Source organism: Citrus sinensis, chromosome 3 (assembly GCF_022201045.2).
Source record: "Citrus sinensis cultivar Valencia sweet orange chromosome 3, DVS_A1.0, whole genome shotgun sequence".
Classification (NCBI taxonomy): Eukaryota; Viridiplantae; Streptophyta; class Magnoliopsida; order Sapindales; family Rutaceae; genus Citrus; species Citrus sinensis.
This window is the reverse complement of record NC_068558.1, coordinates 35,097,577-35,112,101: the sequence shown is the minus strand read 5'-3', so window position 1 is coordinate 35,112,101 and position 14,525 is coordinate 35,097,577. Positions and strand designations below refer to the sequence as shown.

Below are 14,525 nucleotides of genomic sequence, written 5' to 3'. Positions count from 1 at the left end.
CAAATAATTGATAATTTAATCAAGCACTTACAAGATAACTTCAAATAAAAAATAAAAAATACATTCAACAAGAACAAAACAAAACAGAGGATTTAGTTAGTTGAGCGCGGTGTGTACATTCAGAGGAGCAATCCAGAATACAGGGAATCTTTAAAAAAAAAAAAAAAAAACTCTTTATAATGACCAAGTAAACCTGATGGAAATCACAATTGTTCCCCCTCTAGTCAACAGCACTTTGCGGAGACTGAGCTGCCAAAATAACACTTGATTCTTGCATTTGCGCACTAAAGAACATGAGAAAAAGCAGCCTTAAATAAATTGCTTGTGTAATGAGTCTTGCCCAGTTTTCTGTTCTTCAAACTTTTCAAAAGCCTCCAATGCTCATATTATGCGTTATGCTTAATCCTCCAAACTAACCCATATTCGCCAATTGCCAGTTAAAAAACAGACCCATGCAGAAATCTTTCGGTGATCAGCAACAAATTATACAATCTTTAGTAAAGCATTTAGTGAGTTAGGCTCCATCGTAGATTTTAAAACTAAAAAAAGAATCCAATTACGCATAATGATATTAGATCCTGCACTCTAATTAGATCTTGCACTTTAACTAAAGCACGGAATCCTTAATGAAACCTAACTCAGCATTTAATAATACAATTTTAATTGAAAATGCACCTTGAAAAATTATTATAACAGATATATAAATGCCATGTCTCTCCATATTAGAAAAAAACTGGACCGGATTGAACTGCACAAAATAATATTGGATGAATTAGACTAGATTATATATATACTTTTTTGGAAGAAATTGTATATTTAACTTAACCATTCAAATGATTGGAAAACATATTAAATTACATTCAATGAAATATCCACCACCATTAAGGAAATCATCCTCATATTCAATCACACAGCACAAACAGCAAATCCGATTAGGTTTGTGCTGCAGCAATGTTGAAACAGCTGCATAGTTATTGAAGATCCTGAACCATGACTGCTGAACCAATCAGGAATTCGACTACCAGGTAAACAAATGTTGATTCCATGTAGTTTCCTAAATTCCCGTAACATAAAAACCATGATTTCAGATTTTGACAAGAAGAAGAAAATAGAAAAATAATTGCGTACCTTTTCATAGAATTATCTCAGTGATGCAATTGCCATATGCAGAGTTATTAGTCGTAAATCTGCCAAAATATTGCTGAATTTTTCATTCGGCTTCGGGCAATCAGTAAATATTGGCTCCATACGTGGATCTACTAAAATATGGAAGGGTGCACTTCCAAGAGAGTGTTTGGATGTCGTTTCAAGTATGGATATAGGTAGTTCTTGTTGAAAATAGCAGCAATGGCAGCCATGATCTTAGCCAGTCAACAGCTGACTTTAATGGCACAGTGGCATGCCACCTGAGCTACGCACATTTACAGTCAACTTATGAAAGAAATGAGATGAATTCAATGAGGTGGCAAAACAGTTACACAGAGGAATATCAGCACATGGGATGAATGGATGAAGATTCTAGAAGCACTATATCGTTGGCCAATGATTTAATGATTGTTTTTGTTTTATCTGAATTTGTTAGCTTTTAGCTAGCTGTCATTTTGTTTTCTTATGTATATATAGACGTTGGCCTGTAAACATTAAAATCAATTCAAGTTTTATTTTCGAATAAAAAAAGCTCTCTGGTTTATTCTGCTCTGCTTGCTAAAAGAAGCAATTCTTAAGGAATTCTAAGTTGGTATCAGAGCCATCTTTAAAGCTATGGCAAGCAGTAGCAACACACAAGCAAATGTGAATCAAAATGATCAGATGGGCAACTTGAATCAAAATGAAAATCAAAACACTGAACGAAGTTCAAGTCACAACACACCCTCACCCACTCAACACATCACTAGCAGCACATATGTATTCACAACCCCCATTAAGCTCAATCAAAACAATTTCATGCTCTGGAGATCACAAGTGATTTCCAGCATTAGAGCAAACGAGCTTGAGGGGTTCATAGATGGCAGTCATATCTGCCCTCCTAGAGTCTTCATAAACCTTGGACAAGACCAAACAATAGTTACCACACCCAACCCAGAATACCAAGTCTGGAAGAAACAAGACCACATTCTTCTAAGTTGGTTGTTGTTTTCACTGATTGAGGAAGTTTTAGGCACTGTGGTGGATTGTTCCACCTCTCTTGAGGTGTGGACAACTCTTTCCAATCAGTTTGGTGCAAGAACTAGATCTACAATCTTACACCTCAGAACACAAATCCAGACCACTAAAAATGGTTCATTAACTATTTATGAGTATTACTCTATAATGAAGTCTATATTGAATGCTCTTAGGGCTGCAGGGAGTAACATGAGTGATGATGACTTTATCATGTGTGTATTTGCTGGTTTGGGATCAGAATATGACTCAGTTGTAGCCAGCATAAACTCAATGCAAGAAAGTCCCTCACATTCTGAAGTCTATGGCATGCTTCTCAGCCAAGAAAACAGAACTGAACATAACTTAAGCTCAGGGACTATAGAGGCAAACTATGCACAAGCAAGAAATGGAAGAAGGAATTGGAACAACCATAACAGGGCTGGAAATCAACACCAGCCTGGAATAGTTTTCAGAACCCCTGGAAATGGATCTAGTCAGGGAAATCAGAACTCTCAAGACAAAGGGAAAGGTAAAGCTGTAAGTGATGAGGATGGTTCAAATCCAAAGGGGCCTTGTCAAATTTGCTGGAAAATGGGACACACATCTGCTGATTGCTGGCACAGATTCAAAAAGAATTATGTGCCACAACCAAGCCAAAGGAGAGAACCAAGAGGTGCATATGTGGCTGCAACTGATGGCCAAAGCAGTGGAGCCTGGTACCTGGACAGTGGTGCCACAAACCATGTGACAAATGCTCTTGGCAACATAAACATCAACTCTGAGTATCAAGGTAATAAAAAATTAACTGTTGGAAATGGTAAAAAACTCATGATCTCTCATGTTGGTAATTCTATGCTCTCCACTTCAAATCCACACAAACACATTGCCTTGAATGACATATTATTTATGCCAAGCATCATTAAAAATCTCATCAGCATTTCCAGATTATTGCATGACAATGATATTGACATTGAATTTCAAAAATCTGTGTGTTTTATGAAGGACAAGAGGCAAGGGAAAATTCTGGTGAAAGGAGTGGCTAGAGAGGAGCTTTATGAGTTGCTAGGCTTGCCTACTCACCTGAGTGGGAACAAAACTCCTTATGCTGCTGTTTTGTCTTCATCCTTTATGCCTGAGTCAAGAAGTTGCATCAGTAATCCAATGTCTATGCTGTCATTTAATCCTAGTAGTGTCAAGCTAGCTAATGTTTGTGTTGAGTCTTCTGAAACTGATAAATCAAGCAAAGATGTTTTGAAGGATATTGATCTCTGGCATCTCAGACTAGGGCATCCAAATGAGTCTGCTTTAAAAAGCACTTTGTTGTCTTGTAATCAGTTCAAATTAAACAAGAATTATGTTCCTTCATTTTGTTGTGCATGTCAGTATGGAAAACTATCTAAGCAAAATTTCAAAAGCACAGAAACTAAAACCAGCAAAGCCTAAGAGCTGATTCATGCTGACTTATGGGGACCAGCACCAATTCCCTCAAGTCATGGACACAGATATTATATATCTTTTGTGGATGACATGACAAGATACACATGGCTGTTTCCTTTGACAACAAAATCCCAAGCTCTCAACACATTCATCACCTTCAAAAGTCAAATTGAAAACCAATTGAATCTGAAAATTAAAGCACTACAGATAGACATAGGAGGAGAGTTCAAACCATTCAAACCATTTCTTGACAAAGAGGGCATTATATTGAGACAATCATGTCCTTATTTACATGAACAAAATGGGAAGGTTGAGAGAAAGCACAGACATGTGGTAGAAACTGGACTCACATTGCTAGCACAAGCTAAAATGCCATTAAAATTCTGGCAAGAAGCTTTCAATTATGCCATCTACATTATCAACAGATTAGCCTCACCTGTTATTGGGAATAAAACCCCCTTTGAAATGCTTTACCATCACAAACCAAATTGCTCACAAATCAAAGTGCTTGGATGTGAATGCTATCCATTTTTGAGACCATATAACAAGTACAAGTTTGATTTCCATACTGCCAAATGCACACTGCTAGGAATAAGCATAACTCACAAAGGATATGTTTGCATGCATCACTCAGGTAGAATATATGTCTCTGCAAGTGTCAGGTTCAATAAAAGCTCATTCCCTTTTTCTAATGACCCCAAGTTCAGCAGGCAAGAGTCCACAAGTCAGAATGATTTCTTTAATCTTTTAGAAAAATTTCAGGTCGTGTCATTCTTCCTTGATACTCCTCAAAATACTCAGTCAGCAGTTAATCAAAGTCACTCTCTTGAAGCTCCTGAAAATACAGAACATTCCCAGAACCTTGACCAAGGTAAGACACAATAGAATTTGAGCACTGACGTGATATCAAATAATCAGTTATCCTCACCTCATTCAAATCACCAGCCTCAAGCAAATGACCAACCTTCATCTCCTATCACAGCATCCAACACAAAAGAAGCTGTACCATCACATCCTATGGTAACAAGATCTAAGGCAGGGATCTTTAAACTAAAGTTGTACTAAATCACTACTCAACCACACACAGCATTACCCTCAAACACCTCAGAAGCCTTAAAAGAACCAAGTTGGAAAAGGGCAATGGAAGATGAGTACAATGCCTTGATAAAAAATGAAACATGGACCTTGGTACCAAATGACTCAAGCTACAAGCTGATTGGAAATAAATGGGTGTACAGAGTCAAAGAGAATCCAGATGGAACCATAAACAAATATAAGGCCAGATTAGTGGTGAAGGGGTTCTTGCAAATTCCAGGCATCGATTTCACAGAGACCTTCAGCCCAGTTGTTAAGGTTGCAACAATCAGAATCATCCTTACTTTGGCAGTAAACAATGACTAGTTGCTGAGGCAGGTAGATATAAACAATGCCTTCTTGAATGGTGAGCTAACAGAGATGGTTTACATGCCACAGCCTGAAGGTTTTGTGAACAAAAGCAAGCCCAATCACATATGTAGATTAAAGAAAGCATTGTATGGTTTGAGACAAGCCCCCAAAGCATGGTTTGACAAACTAAAAGGTGCCTTGAACTCTTGGGGATTTGAAAACTCTAAGTGTGATGCCTCATTATTCTACAGAAGAACTAAATCTGAAATAGTTATATTGCTTATTTATGTTGACTACTTTATTATTACTGGTGATAACAGTGGTAGTATTGAAGAGCTGGTTAGCAACTTAAATATGACCTTTGCCTTAAAGGATTTGGGAGAGCTAAACTTTTTTCTGGGGATTCAGGTAAACAGAAAACAAAATGCCATTTTGCTGTCTCAAACCAAGTATATTCAAGATTTGCTTGCCAAAACAGAAATGAGTGATTGTAAAGGAATTGAATCACCTTTCAGCACCACAGAAAAGCTGAAGAAGAATGAAGGAGAAAAGTTTAATGATCCCACACTGTATCGAAGTGTTATAGGCAGCCTGCAGTATGCAACACTCACAAGGCCTGAGCTTGCTTACTCAGTGAACAAGCTCAGCCAATACATGTCTGATCCTAGGCAACCTCACTGGATAGCATGCAAAAGAGTATTGAGGTATCTCAAAAACACCATGAACATGTGTCTAAAATTCAAGAAGTCAGAGTACTTTGATCTAGTGGCTTACACAGATGCAGACTGGGCAAACGATTTGGATGACAGAAGGTCCATCAGTAGCTATTGTGTATTTCTGGGTGGAAATCTCATTGTTTGGAGTTCAAGAAAGCAAGGTTTGGTTGCTAGATCTACGGCTGAATCAGAATACAGAGCAATGACCCTTTGTGCTACAGAAATCACATGGATTAGCTCCTTACTAAGTGAGCTGAAATTAGAGATGCAAAGAACACCAACAATCTTGAGTGATAGCACAAGTGCAGCTACAATAGCCACCAACCCTGTTTTTCATTCAAAAACTAAGCACTTTGAGATAGACCTACATTTTATCAGGGATAAGGTAGCTAGAGGTGAAATGGAAATTAGCTTTGTTGCAGGCAGAGATCAAATAGTTGATGTTCTAACTAAGCCGTTACCTCATTACAAATTTAGCTGCTTCAGAAGCAAACTCAAGGTGTTTGACAAAACCTTGTGTTTGAGAGAGGGTATTGAAAATAGCAGCAATGGCAGCCATGATCTTAGCCAGTCAACAGCTGACTTTAATGACACAGTGGCATGCCACCTGAGCTACGCACATTTACAGTCAGCTGATGAAAGAAATGAGATGAATTCAATGAGGTGGCAAAACATTTACACAGAGGAATATCAGCACATGGGATGAATGGATGAAGATTCTAGAAGCACTATATCATTGGCCAATGATTTAATGATTGTTTTTGTTTTATCTGAATTTGTTAGCTTTTAGCTAGATGTCATTTTGTTTTCTTATGTATATATAGACGTTGGCCTGTAAACATTAAAATCAATTCAAGTTTTATTTTCGAATAAAAAAAGCTCTTTGGTTTATTTTGCTCTGCTTGCTAAAAGAAGCAATTCTTAAGGAATTCTAAGTGTTCTTCTGGACATGATGGAAGCTCTGGCAATGATTGGAGCCGCTCACAATGACTTTGTATCTAACAATTGCACACATAAAGTAAGTTCTGGCAATGAATGAAACATTCTGCAATTGCTCATGTAAAGTTCTCTCAGCCGTGAAATTTGCTTAATACTTGCAGGGAAACTACCAAAGTCATTCCCAGTTACACGCCCAATATCTTCAGGGATTTCCATGACATCACAGTTACTTAAGTGAGATCCATACTTGAAGCAAAGATAAACCTGACATTATTGGAGGCAATACCAAACCTCTGCATCCACGAAATGAAAGCTTTATAACTTCATTTAAATATGCAATAGACGATGGTGGTTTACTAATGGCCAATCTCTTAGCAAAGAGACACTTCAAGGATTTTAAGTTTCCCAATTTCTCAGAGATAGTGTTGGCGATACAACTGCCATATGCTGAATTCTAAGTTGTGAATCAGCTAGAGTATTCATCTTGTTTGCCAATGACAGATATGGAAACTATTTAATTCAAATAAAATTGGAGGAGCTAATGAGAGTGAATGGACCTGACCTTTATCAGAACTTGTGATGAAATCGCAGCAGCGTCTCACTGCTCTTCCGATTAGCAATTATGAAATAATTTCTATAGTGTAATTACAGCAATGATAAAGAACACATACAAACTCTGAGTCATTATTGAATAATTTTCCTGGGACCTTGTCCTTGTTCAAGTAAGTATTTATATGCTTACTGTTTCAATCTTGGAGCATCTTTCCTTGTTTATGCATTTGAAAAATCTCTTAGTTAATGCGTTCTCGAATCAAACACAGGTATAAACTATAGCATATACACACAAATCTCAACTGCATTTATAAGGTCGAGTTTTCTTTTTCACATGAATTGGAGTTAAAAGGTTTGAATTTCTAATTGCATTGTGATAAATCTTGAATATCTCAATTCGTCCAGACTTTTGGTTTTCTATTTCTACTGACTAGTATACTAGATTCATTGGATGCATTGAATCAAGAACTAGCAAGACAACTGGAAATCAGAATCAAAGACATACAGCAAAAACAAAACAGAGGATTTACTTGGTTCAATACGAACTGACATTCGCAGGGGCAGCATATCAGAGACGGCCTTATTTCAACCTGGAAAGCATCACGATCTTCACTCAAGATTACTGTGTGAAGATCATGATGCTCCCTCAAGGAATTTGAATCTAGAAAGAACTCTCAAAATGGCCAAGAAAATCTGGATGAGAATTACTGTGTTGCCCCCTCTAACCGCCAGCTTAATTATACATAGTTAAAACAGGATTTTGCTGATCTGCCAAAATGACATGTTCACACACCAAGGAACAGAAGAAAAAGCCTTCAATAGATTGCTTGCCGCAAAAAATCTGTCTCGATTTTCTGCTCTTCGAACTTATGTGAAGCTATTGAAGCTCATCCGTGCCATTAACGGCTTTCATAGTGTATAAATACACACCCAACATGCTGACAAGCCACCAAAAACTACCAGATTCTAGGCCTTAGGAGCGAGCAATAACAGAATGCCTCGGTGGTTATACATTTGAAGCTGGGCACTGACCAAGAAAATGTATTCAAATTAGTGTATTTTCTAAATGTTTGTAGTTTGACACTATTAGTTAATTAAGGACAGTAAATAAAAAGATAATGCACAAACATCAAAACCTAAAATTAGTTATAATGCCGGGACCTTGAAGTATAAATTGCAAAAGAACATCATTAATATGCTTGTGCTGAAAATTGCATTAACCAAACAGAACATTACACCTCGATGCTTATATATGAAGTAAAAGGGTGTCTAGCCCGAAGGATTATTTTTTGCCTACTCTTACTAAGGAAAACAACAATGGAGGATTAAAACATGAGATTCAAAAGAAAAATCCGAATTAATTAAAACCACAACTTATTACATTTAGTTTTAGCCAAAAAAAAATAAAATTCTTTAATGCAAATAAATAAATCCAAAATAAGAAAGCAAATTAATAATGAAATATACATTAAATGAACAGGGAGGTTCATTAAAGCAAGGGCTTGAAATGATGAAAATCTTAAATTTTCAAGCAATGTAATTCACTAAATAACATCAAAACTTCATTTCTGTTATCAAAATTTGTGCGAATGAATGGAAGAAATACGAATTTGTACAGCACAATTTTTGAAAAGTGTAAGATTTTCTCTGTTTTTTTTCCCTTGAGAGAGAGAGGTTATTACGAATAATAATAAACAGGATAAAGAAATAGAAATCAATTGGAGCATTGGACTTACTGAACAAAAAGGAATATAAATAAACAAGTGACTCTGTTGATTTGGTCTCTGCAAATTCTCTAGGGACCCGGTTCTGATTCCTCTTGATGAGAACTCGCTTCAAATTCCACTTCATCAGAAGTTCCACTTGTGCTTGTCTTATCATCCAATTTCCAAATTTGGGTAGCAAAGTTGAGAGTAAGGTTGTTGGGTTTGGTCTTGTCGGGACTTGCATACACTGGACACAACCCACAACATAATACCACATTGGACTTTGAGAGGAACTCAAATGAGACGGTTGTATGGTGGTTATCATCAGGAAACCTAACATTCCCGCATGGACTAAATCCAAGCATGACATGATCTGTTTTAGTTATCTGAAAACTATCCCAAACACAAGAGCGACGAACATGTTTTCTTTCAGAGAGTGCTAATTTCAAAGGTGTATTGACAGTGGACATCAAACAAGTAACGTAAACTTTTAGATCCAAGAACAGCACAAAGAGCAAATCCCATCAAGTTTTGACGAAAATGCTGAGGCAGTTGAAGAGTTATTTCGGATCCTGAAATTTGATTGCTGGACCACTCCGCAATTTTGCTCCAGGGTAAGAGTATACAGCATTCCTGTAAAATCAAATTCATGATTTCAGATGTGATGAAGACAGATAGACTGAGAAAAGAGAGAGAATTGCATACCATTTCCAATTCAGTAAAATCGTCTCAATGATGCAATTGCCATATGCTTAATCCTTAGTTGTGAATCTGCCAAATTCTTGTTGTTTGCTTCATCTAGTTTCAAGCAATTAGTAAACCGGAAATCAATGGACGATCTCTGTCGTGTCCATAATTTATCTTCATTTTCATGGGAGAATTTGGATAGCTTTTTGAGTAAGGAAGCATCTAGATCTTCCACAGATGACGTAATATCTGGCAAAGATTTTAGGCGCTTGCAATTACTTGCATCTAATCTTCTTCAGATGTAATGGGAGCTCTGGTATTGACTGAAGCATATTGCAATTCCTCAAGTAAAGATATCTCAACTGTGAAAATTGCTTGATACTTGCAGGTAAACTCTCAAGGTTATTTTCACATAGATCTAATGTTTCCAATGAGTATATACAGCCAATCCCTTGTGGAATAGCTATTAAAACACATCACTTAAATTTAGCAATCCCAAAGGAGATAAAAATGATAATAACAATGCAGGCAATGACACCAAACCTATGCATCCTTTGAACCAAAGTTTTTTAAATTTGTTTGAATCTGCAACAGAGGATAGTAGTTGACTAATGGCTGATCCATGTGAACCAATGTACTCAAAAGATTTTAAATTGGCAAATTAAATCTAGTTCAGAACAACTCCCTAAGCCCAGCACTTCAAGCTCTCCTAGATATTCAAATGAAGACGGCAGCTACTCTGTAATTGTAGTCCTGCCTAAATTGATTTGATTTAATGTTTCATTTTCTCCATGCTTTCTGGGAAACTCTCAAGGTTTAAGCACTCGAAAAGAGAAATGCCCAATCAGAGATTTCAATTTACAAAAATTCTAGTTGAAACCCTCTTCAGCCTTGAACAACTATCCAAACTGAACACTTGAAGATTAGTTAGGCACTCTAATGATGAGGAAACTTCTTCTATTGCAGTTTCGTGTAAGTCCAGATCTGTTATATTCCCAGAAATCTGTGGAAACTCTGTGAAATTAACGCAAGATGAGAAATCCATAGCTATAGGAGAAACAAAATGAAGGTTGCTTGGGAAGGACCTAAGACTTTTGCAGCCCCTGAAACACAACCTACTAAGATGGTTGAAATTCTGGATGGATGAGGAAATGTAAGAATATCCTGTACAATTCAAAAAATTTGTTCTCTCAAGATTTGGGGCTTCTGATAGGTCTGGCATCCTAAGGAGATATTGGGAATGGCGGAGATCAACAGATTTTAACACGAAAGCTTTCTATAACAAAAAATAAACAAAGACCATTAAACTAGTATCAATGAATTACATAATTAATTATGTGTTGTATTAAGAAAGAAAAATTTAATGTTCTAGTATTAGTACACCTACCTTTTTTTCTTCCCAAATTTGCTCAACTTTACTGTAAGGCAAACTGAGCTCAATAAGATTCTCTGGTTCAAAATCAAAAGGCAGTGTTTTCAAAGGATATTCGTGTCAATGGAGATATCTCAATTCTTCAGGAAGATATTCTAGACCTTGATCAAGATGCACTTTAGAGCTCATAATTGGAATATCATTATGCTTGGGCATATAGAATTTAAGCAATCTAAGATTGGACATATTTGCAAAGGTTTGAGGACTTAGATGTATATTGTTTATTTTTGACAAATCAAGGAGTATGCCTTCAATTTTATTGGTACCCTTCCAAACAACAGTAAAGAATGAGCAAGCATATAAAATCTATAAAAACTTTTGAAAAATTGATTAAAAGCTTCCTAATTGAAAATAAAATGTGAATTTGTTAATTTTTTTTAATTTATTCAACATTTGAACTCACTAGTGATCAGCCTCTTCCTTTCTCCTTGATTTATAGGCTTTTTCATTTCTCTTTTATCTAAAAGTTCAGAAGATAAACATTTAAAAAATTCATAAACCGAAGTACATGAGATGCTCTATTTAATCTACTTTTCGGTGATTGCAAATGATGCTCTCATTTAAAAGTGTCTGTAGGAGCCAAAAATGTTTAATTGCCTAAATAGCTAGCCTAGGCTTTTTAGTTTGAAAGATATGTTTTTCTATTACTAAGAATCTGAGATGCTCCCGGGTTTTAAAAGAAATGATATTATATTGAATCACTATAAAAATTAAATGAGCCAATGTTTTGGTTGTTTCGTCCAAAAAAGTAACATTGACTGAGGATGTCTTTGGTAATAACAAATTTACTGAAAACATGTGTATGAGAGGAATTTGATTGTGCATATATTGTTAACATATAAAAGTCAAATAGATAGATTCTCACCTTATTTTTCTTTAATACATGATAGACGTCTTTGTGATCCCACAACCTATTGCATTTGCTGATAGAGTTTTGGCGAACAATGGTCTGTACCCATTTCTTGCAATAAATCATGCATTTGCAGCTCATTATAGAATATTGTAATGAGTGACTTATCAACAAGAGCGTCTTGTGATGTAGGATCATCTTGTATCCTTCTCACAAAGTCTATATCTTCTCCTTTGAACGTCTTGTGATGTAGGATCATCTTGTATCCTTCTCACAAAGTCTATATCTTCTCCTTTGAAGAAACAGGCAATGTCAAGAAATGTTTTCTTCTCTTCCAAATTTAGCTCATCATAACTGATTTTCAACACATTATAAATGTTAGGTACAGAAATCAGTTTCAAGTTTTGCAATTTAACCTTCCATTGTTGTTTGCTCTTTTGATAAAGAGAAGAACCCAAAACTTCAAGAGCTAATGGATTGCCATCGGCAGAATGCACCACCTCCTCTAAGAGCTACGAAAGATCATGAGAGCAATTCTTTTCTCTAAAGGCTTTTCTACAAAAGAGCTCGAGGGCTTTATTGTGTTTCAATCCCTTGACCCCATAAATGTTATTCGCTCCACACGTATCAAGTACTCGTTTATCTCTCGACCTTATAATGATTCTACTTCCACCACTAAATTGTAACCCTGTAGCTAAGCATTTTAGTTCTGTGAATTCATCATGAACATCATCAAGAACAATCAACACTTTCATGAGTTGGAGCCTCTTTTTGATTCTTTGAGGGATGATAGCAGTTCCTATTTTCAGATTTTATCCTAACACTTCAGAAATAACCTCATCTTGATCATGTATTACTCCCTTCTTGTTTGATTCTTGTCTTACGTTTCTCATGAAGCACTTGCCTTGAAAGTCTCTGGAAATTTGGTGGGAAACAGCACTAGCAATTGTTGTTTTACCAATACCGCCCATGCCCCAAATTCCTACAATTTGAACATCATGCAATCCAAGAGATAGTAATGATTGAATTTTCCCAACTCGTGAATTTAATCCAACAAAGTCATCTAAATCAGCTGAGTCTGACATCTTCCAATTTCTTGGAAATATCTGCAATAATCTTTTCGACAAGTTCGGCCTCATTCCTACCAAGTTTTGTTAAGATGAGAAAAAACGATGAGTCAAAAGTCAAAACTAACCAAGCTAGGTTACAAAGCAAAAGTGTGCTTTCATTGACAAAAACAGAGGCCGTAAATTTTATTGATTTAAAAAAAAAAAAAGAGTTCTAATACTATTGGATACAAGGAAGGAAGAGTCAGGAAGAGTTACCTAGATTCAGTGGAATCATATCCAGATAAATTTGATCCTTCAGTCAATGCATCCCTCCATTTCTGAACCTTATCTGGAAAGTTGTTTTCGTGGTGAACAAAAGCTTCTCCAGAACTCCTCCTCTGTTTTCTCACATCAGATGGATCTACTTGATAGAAAACCGGTATAACAATTTTGCCATTCATTTTCTTGCAATCAAGAATATTGACAAGTTCATTGAGGCACCATTTGGAAGAGGATAATTACCGAAATATCTGATGTTTTGACTGCAATAAAAAGGGCAGGCGAAATCTCATCACCTTTGTTAAGTTCTTCACCATCAATGAAGAATTGTATTTTTTCCGATGTAAAGCTGCAGCTAGATGGCTAGTAAAACCATTACAAGTATCTTCCCCTCGGAAACTGAGGAAGACCTCGTATTTGCTATGAGCAGTAAGGCTAGAAGAAGAAGAAGATGGAAAACACATTAAATTTTTTAAAAGAAACAGAGATTCTTAAGAGAAGGTGTAACAATAAAATATTTCAGGCATAAACCGTAATCTATATTCTTCCTTCTCTTCAAAATTGAAATTAACATGATTAATAATCAACCTTTGAAATAGACTGACTTCTGCCCGTTAATTGTTCTTTGACTTTTTTGGACTTCTTCCTATCAGATATTTCTACATTTTCCTGAAGTCTAGTACGTTAAAGTCCGACGAGACAACCCCGATAATTGAGGAAACCACATAGTCCGATTAAGAAACAACTAGTTTTACCACTGAGTCAGTTTATCGAGCACTTAGATGGCAGTCTTTAGAAACAATATCAACCAAAACCCAATCATATTAATTAAATTTCAGAATCAACAAACCCATTTTTCTCATAAAACTAGATGCATCTACAATTGAAGAAAGAGAGACACTGCCTTATAAAACAAAAACTGCAAAGGATGAAGAACACGACGAAGGCCGGTTTCATCGCTTGTGCTTTGACATCTGAATTTTACCGCCACTTCCAATGACTGATTTACGAAGTTGTCTTCATGGGCTTCGAGCTTTTTATTGGGCCTCGGTGGGTCATTTTTCAGGTTAATCATGATCACCTCCAAAGTGGCGGAGCTAGACTTAAGTCACTAGACTAATGAAGTTATGGGACAAATTAACTTTGAGTGGTTCTTCTAAAAAAAAAAAAAAAATTTTGAGTGGGGACTATTAGGACCCTTTTGTGTCAAGAAGATGATAGTTTTTTTTTTTTTTTGTCTGAAATTTAAATATGTTTGAATGTTACTGAAGACTAAATAAATCTAAATACAGATATCTGAATAGTATATTTGTTTTTAATTTTTAATGTTCGAATGTAACTAGTAACTTG

General features: G+C 36.1%; 2 long non-coding RNA genes across 9 annotated transcripts; both read right to left on the bottom strand.

The window, feature by feature from the left end:
* Positions 1–763: 763 nt before the first annotated feature.
* Positions 764–1,330, bottom strand: LOC107177135 (uncharacterized). Its single transcript, XR_008053353.1, has 2 exons — positions 1,129–1,330; positions 764–1,054 (listed from the first exon to the last, which is right to left on the bottom strand). It is a non-coding gene; the product is annotated as an uncharacterized LOC107177135 (long non-coding RNA).
* Positions 1,331–6,624: 5,294 nt separating this feature from the next.
* On the bottom strand, positions 6,625–14,308 carry LOC102616371 (uncharacterized). 8 transcript variants are annotated; one of them, XR_008053352.1, is made up of 4 exons: positions 13,173–14,305; positions 8,909–12,988; positions 7,703–8,199; positions 6,625–6,913 (listed from the first exon to the last, which is right to left on the bottom strand). It is a non-coding gene; the product is annotated as an uncharacterized LOC102616371 (long non-coding RNA). The 8 variants fall into 8 exon arrangements; XR_008053348.1 differs by lacking the exon at positions 6,625–6,913 and having other exon boundaries at positions 7,512–8,199; positions 8,909–9,511; positions 9,584–12,988; positions 13,173–14,308; XR_008053350.1 differs by lacking the exon at positions 6,625–6,913 and having other exon boundaries at positions 7,512–8,199; positions 13,173–13,610; positions 13,764–14,308.
* Positions 14,309–14,525: the final 217 nt, after the last annotated feature.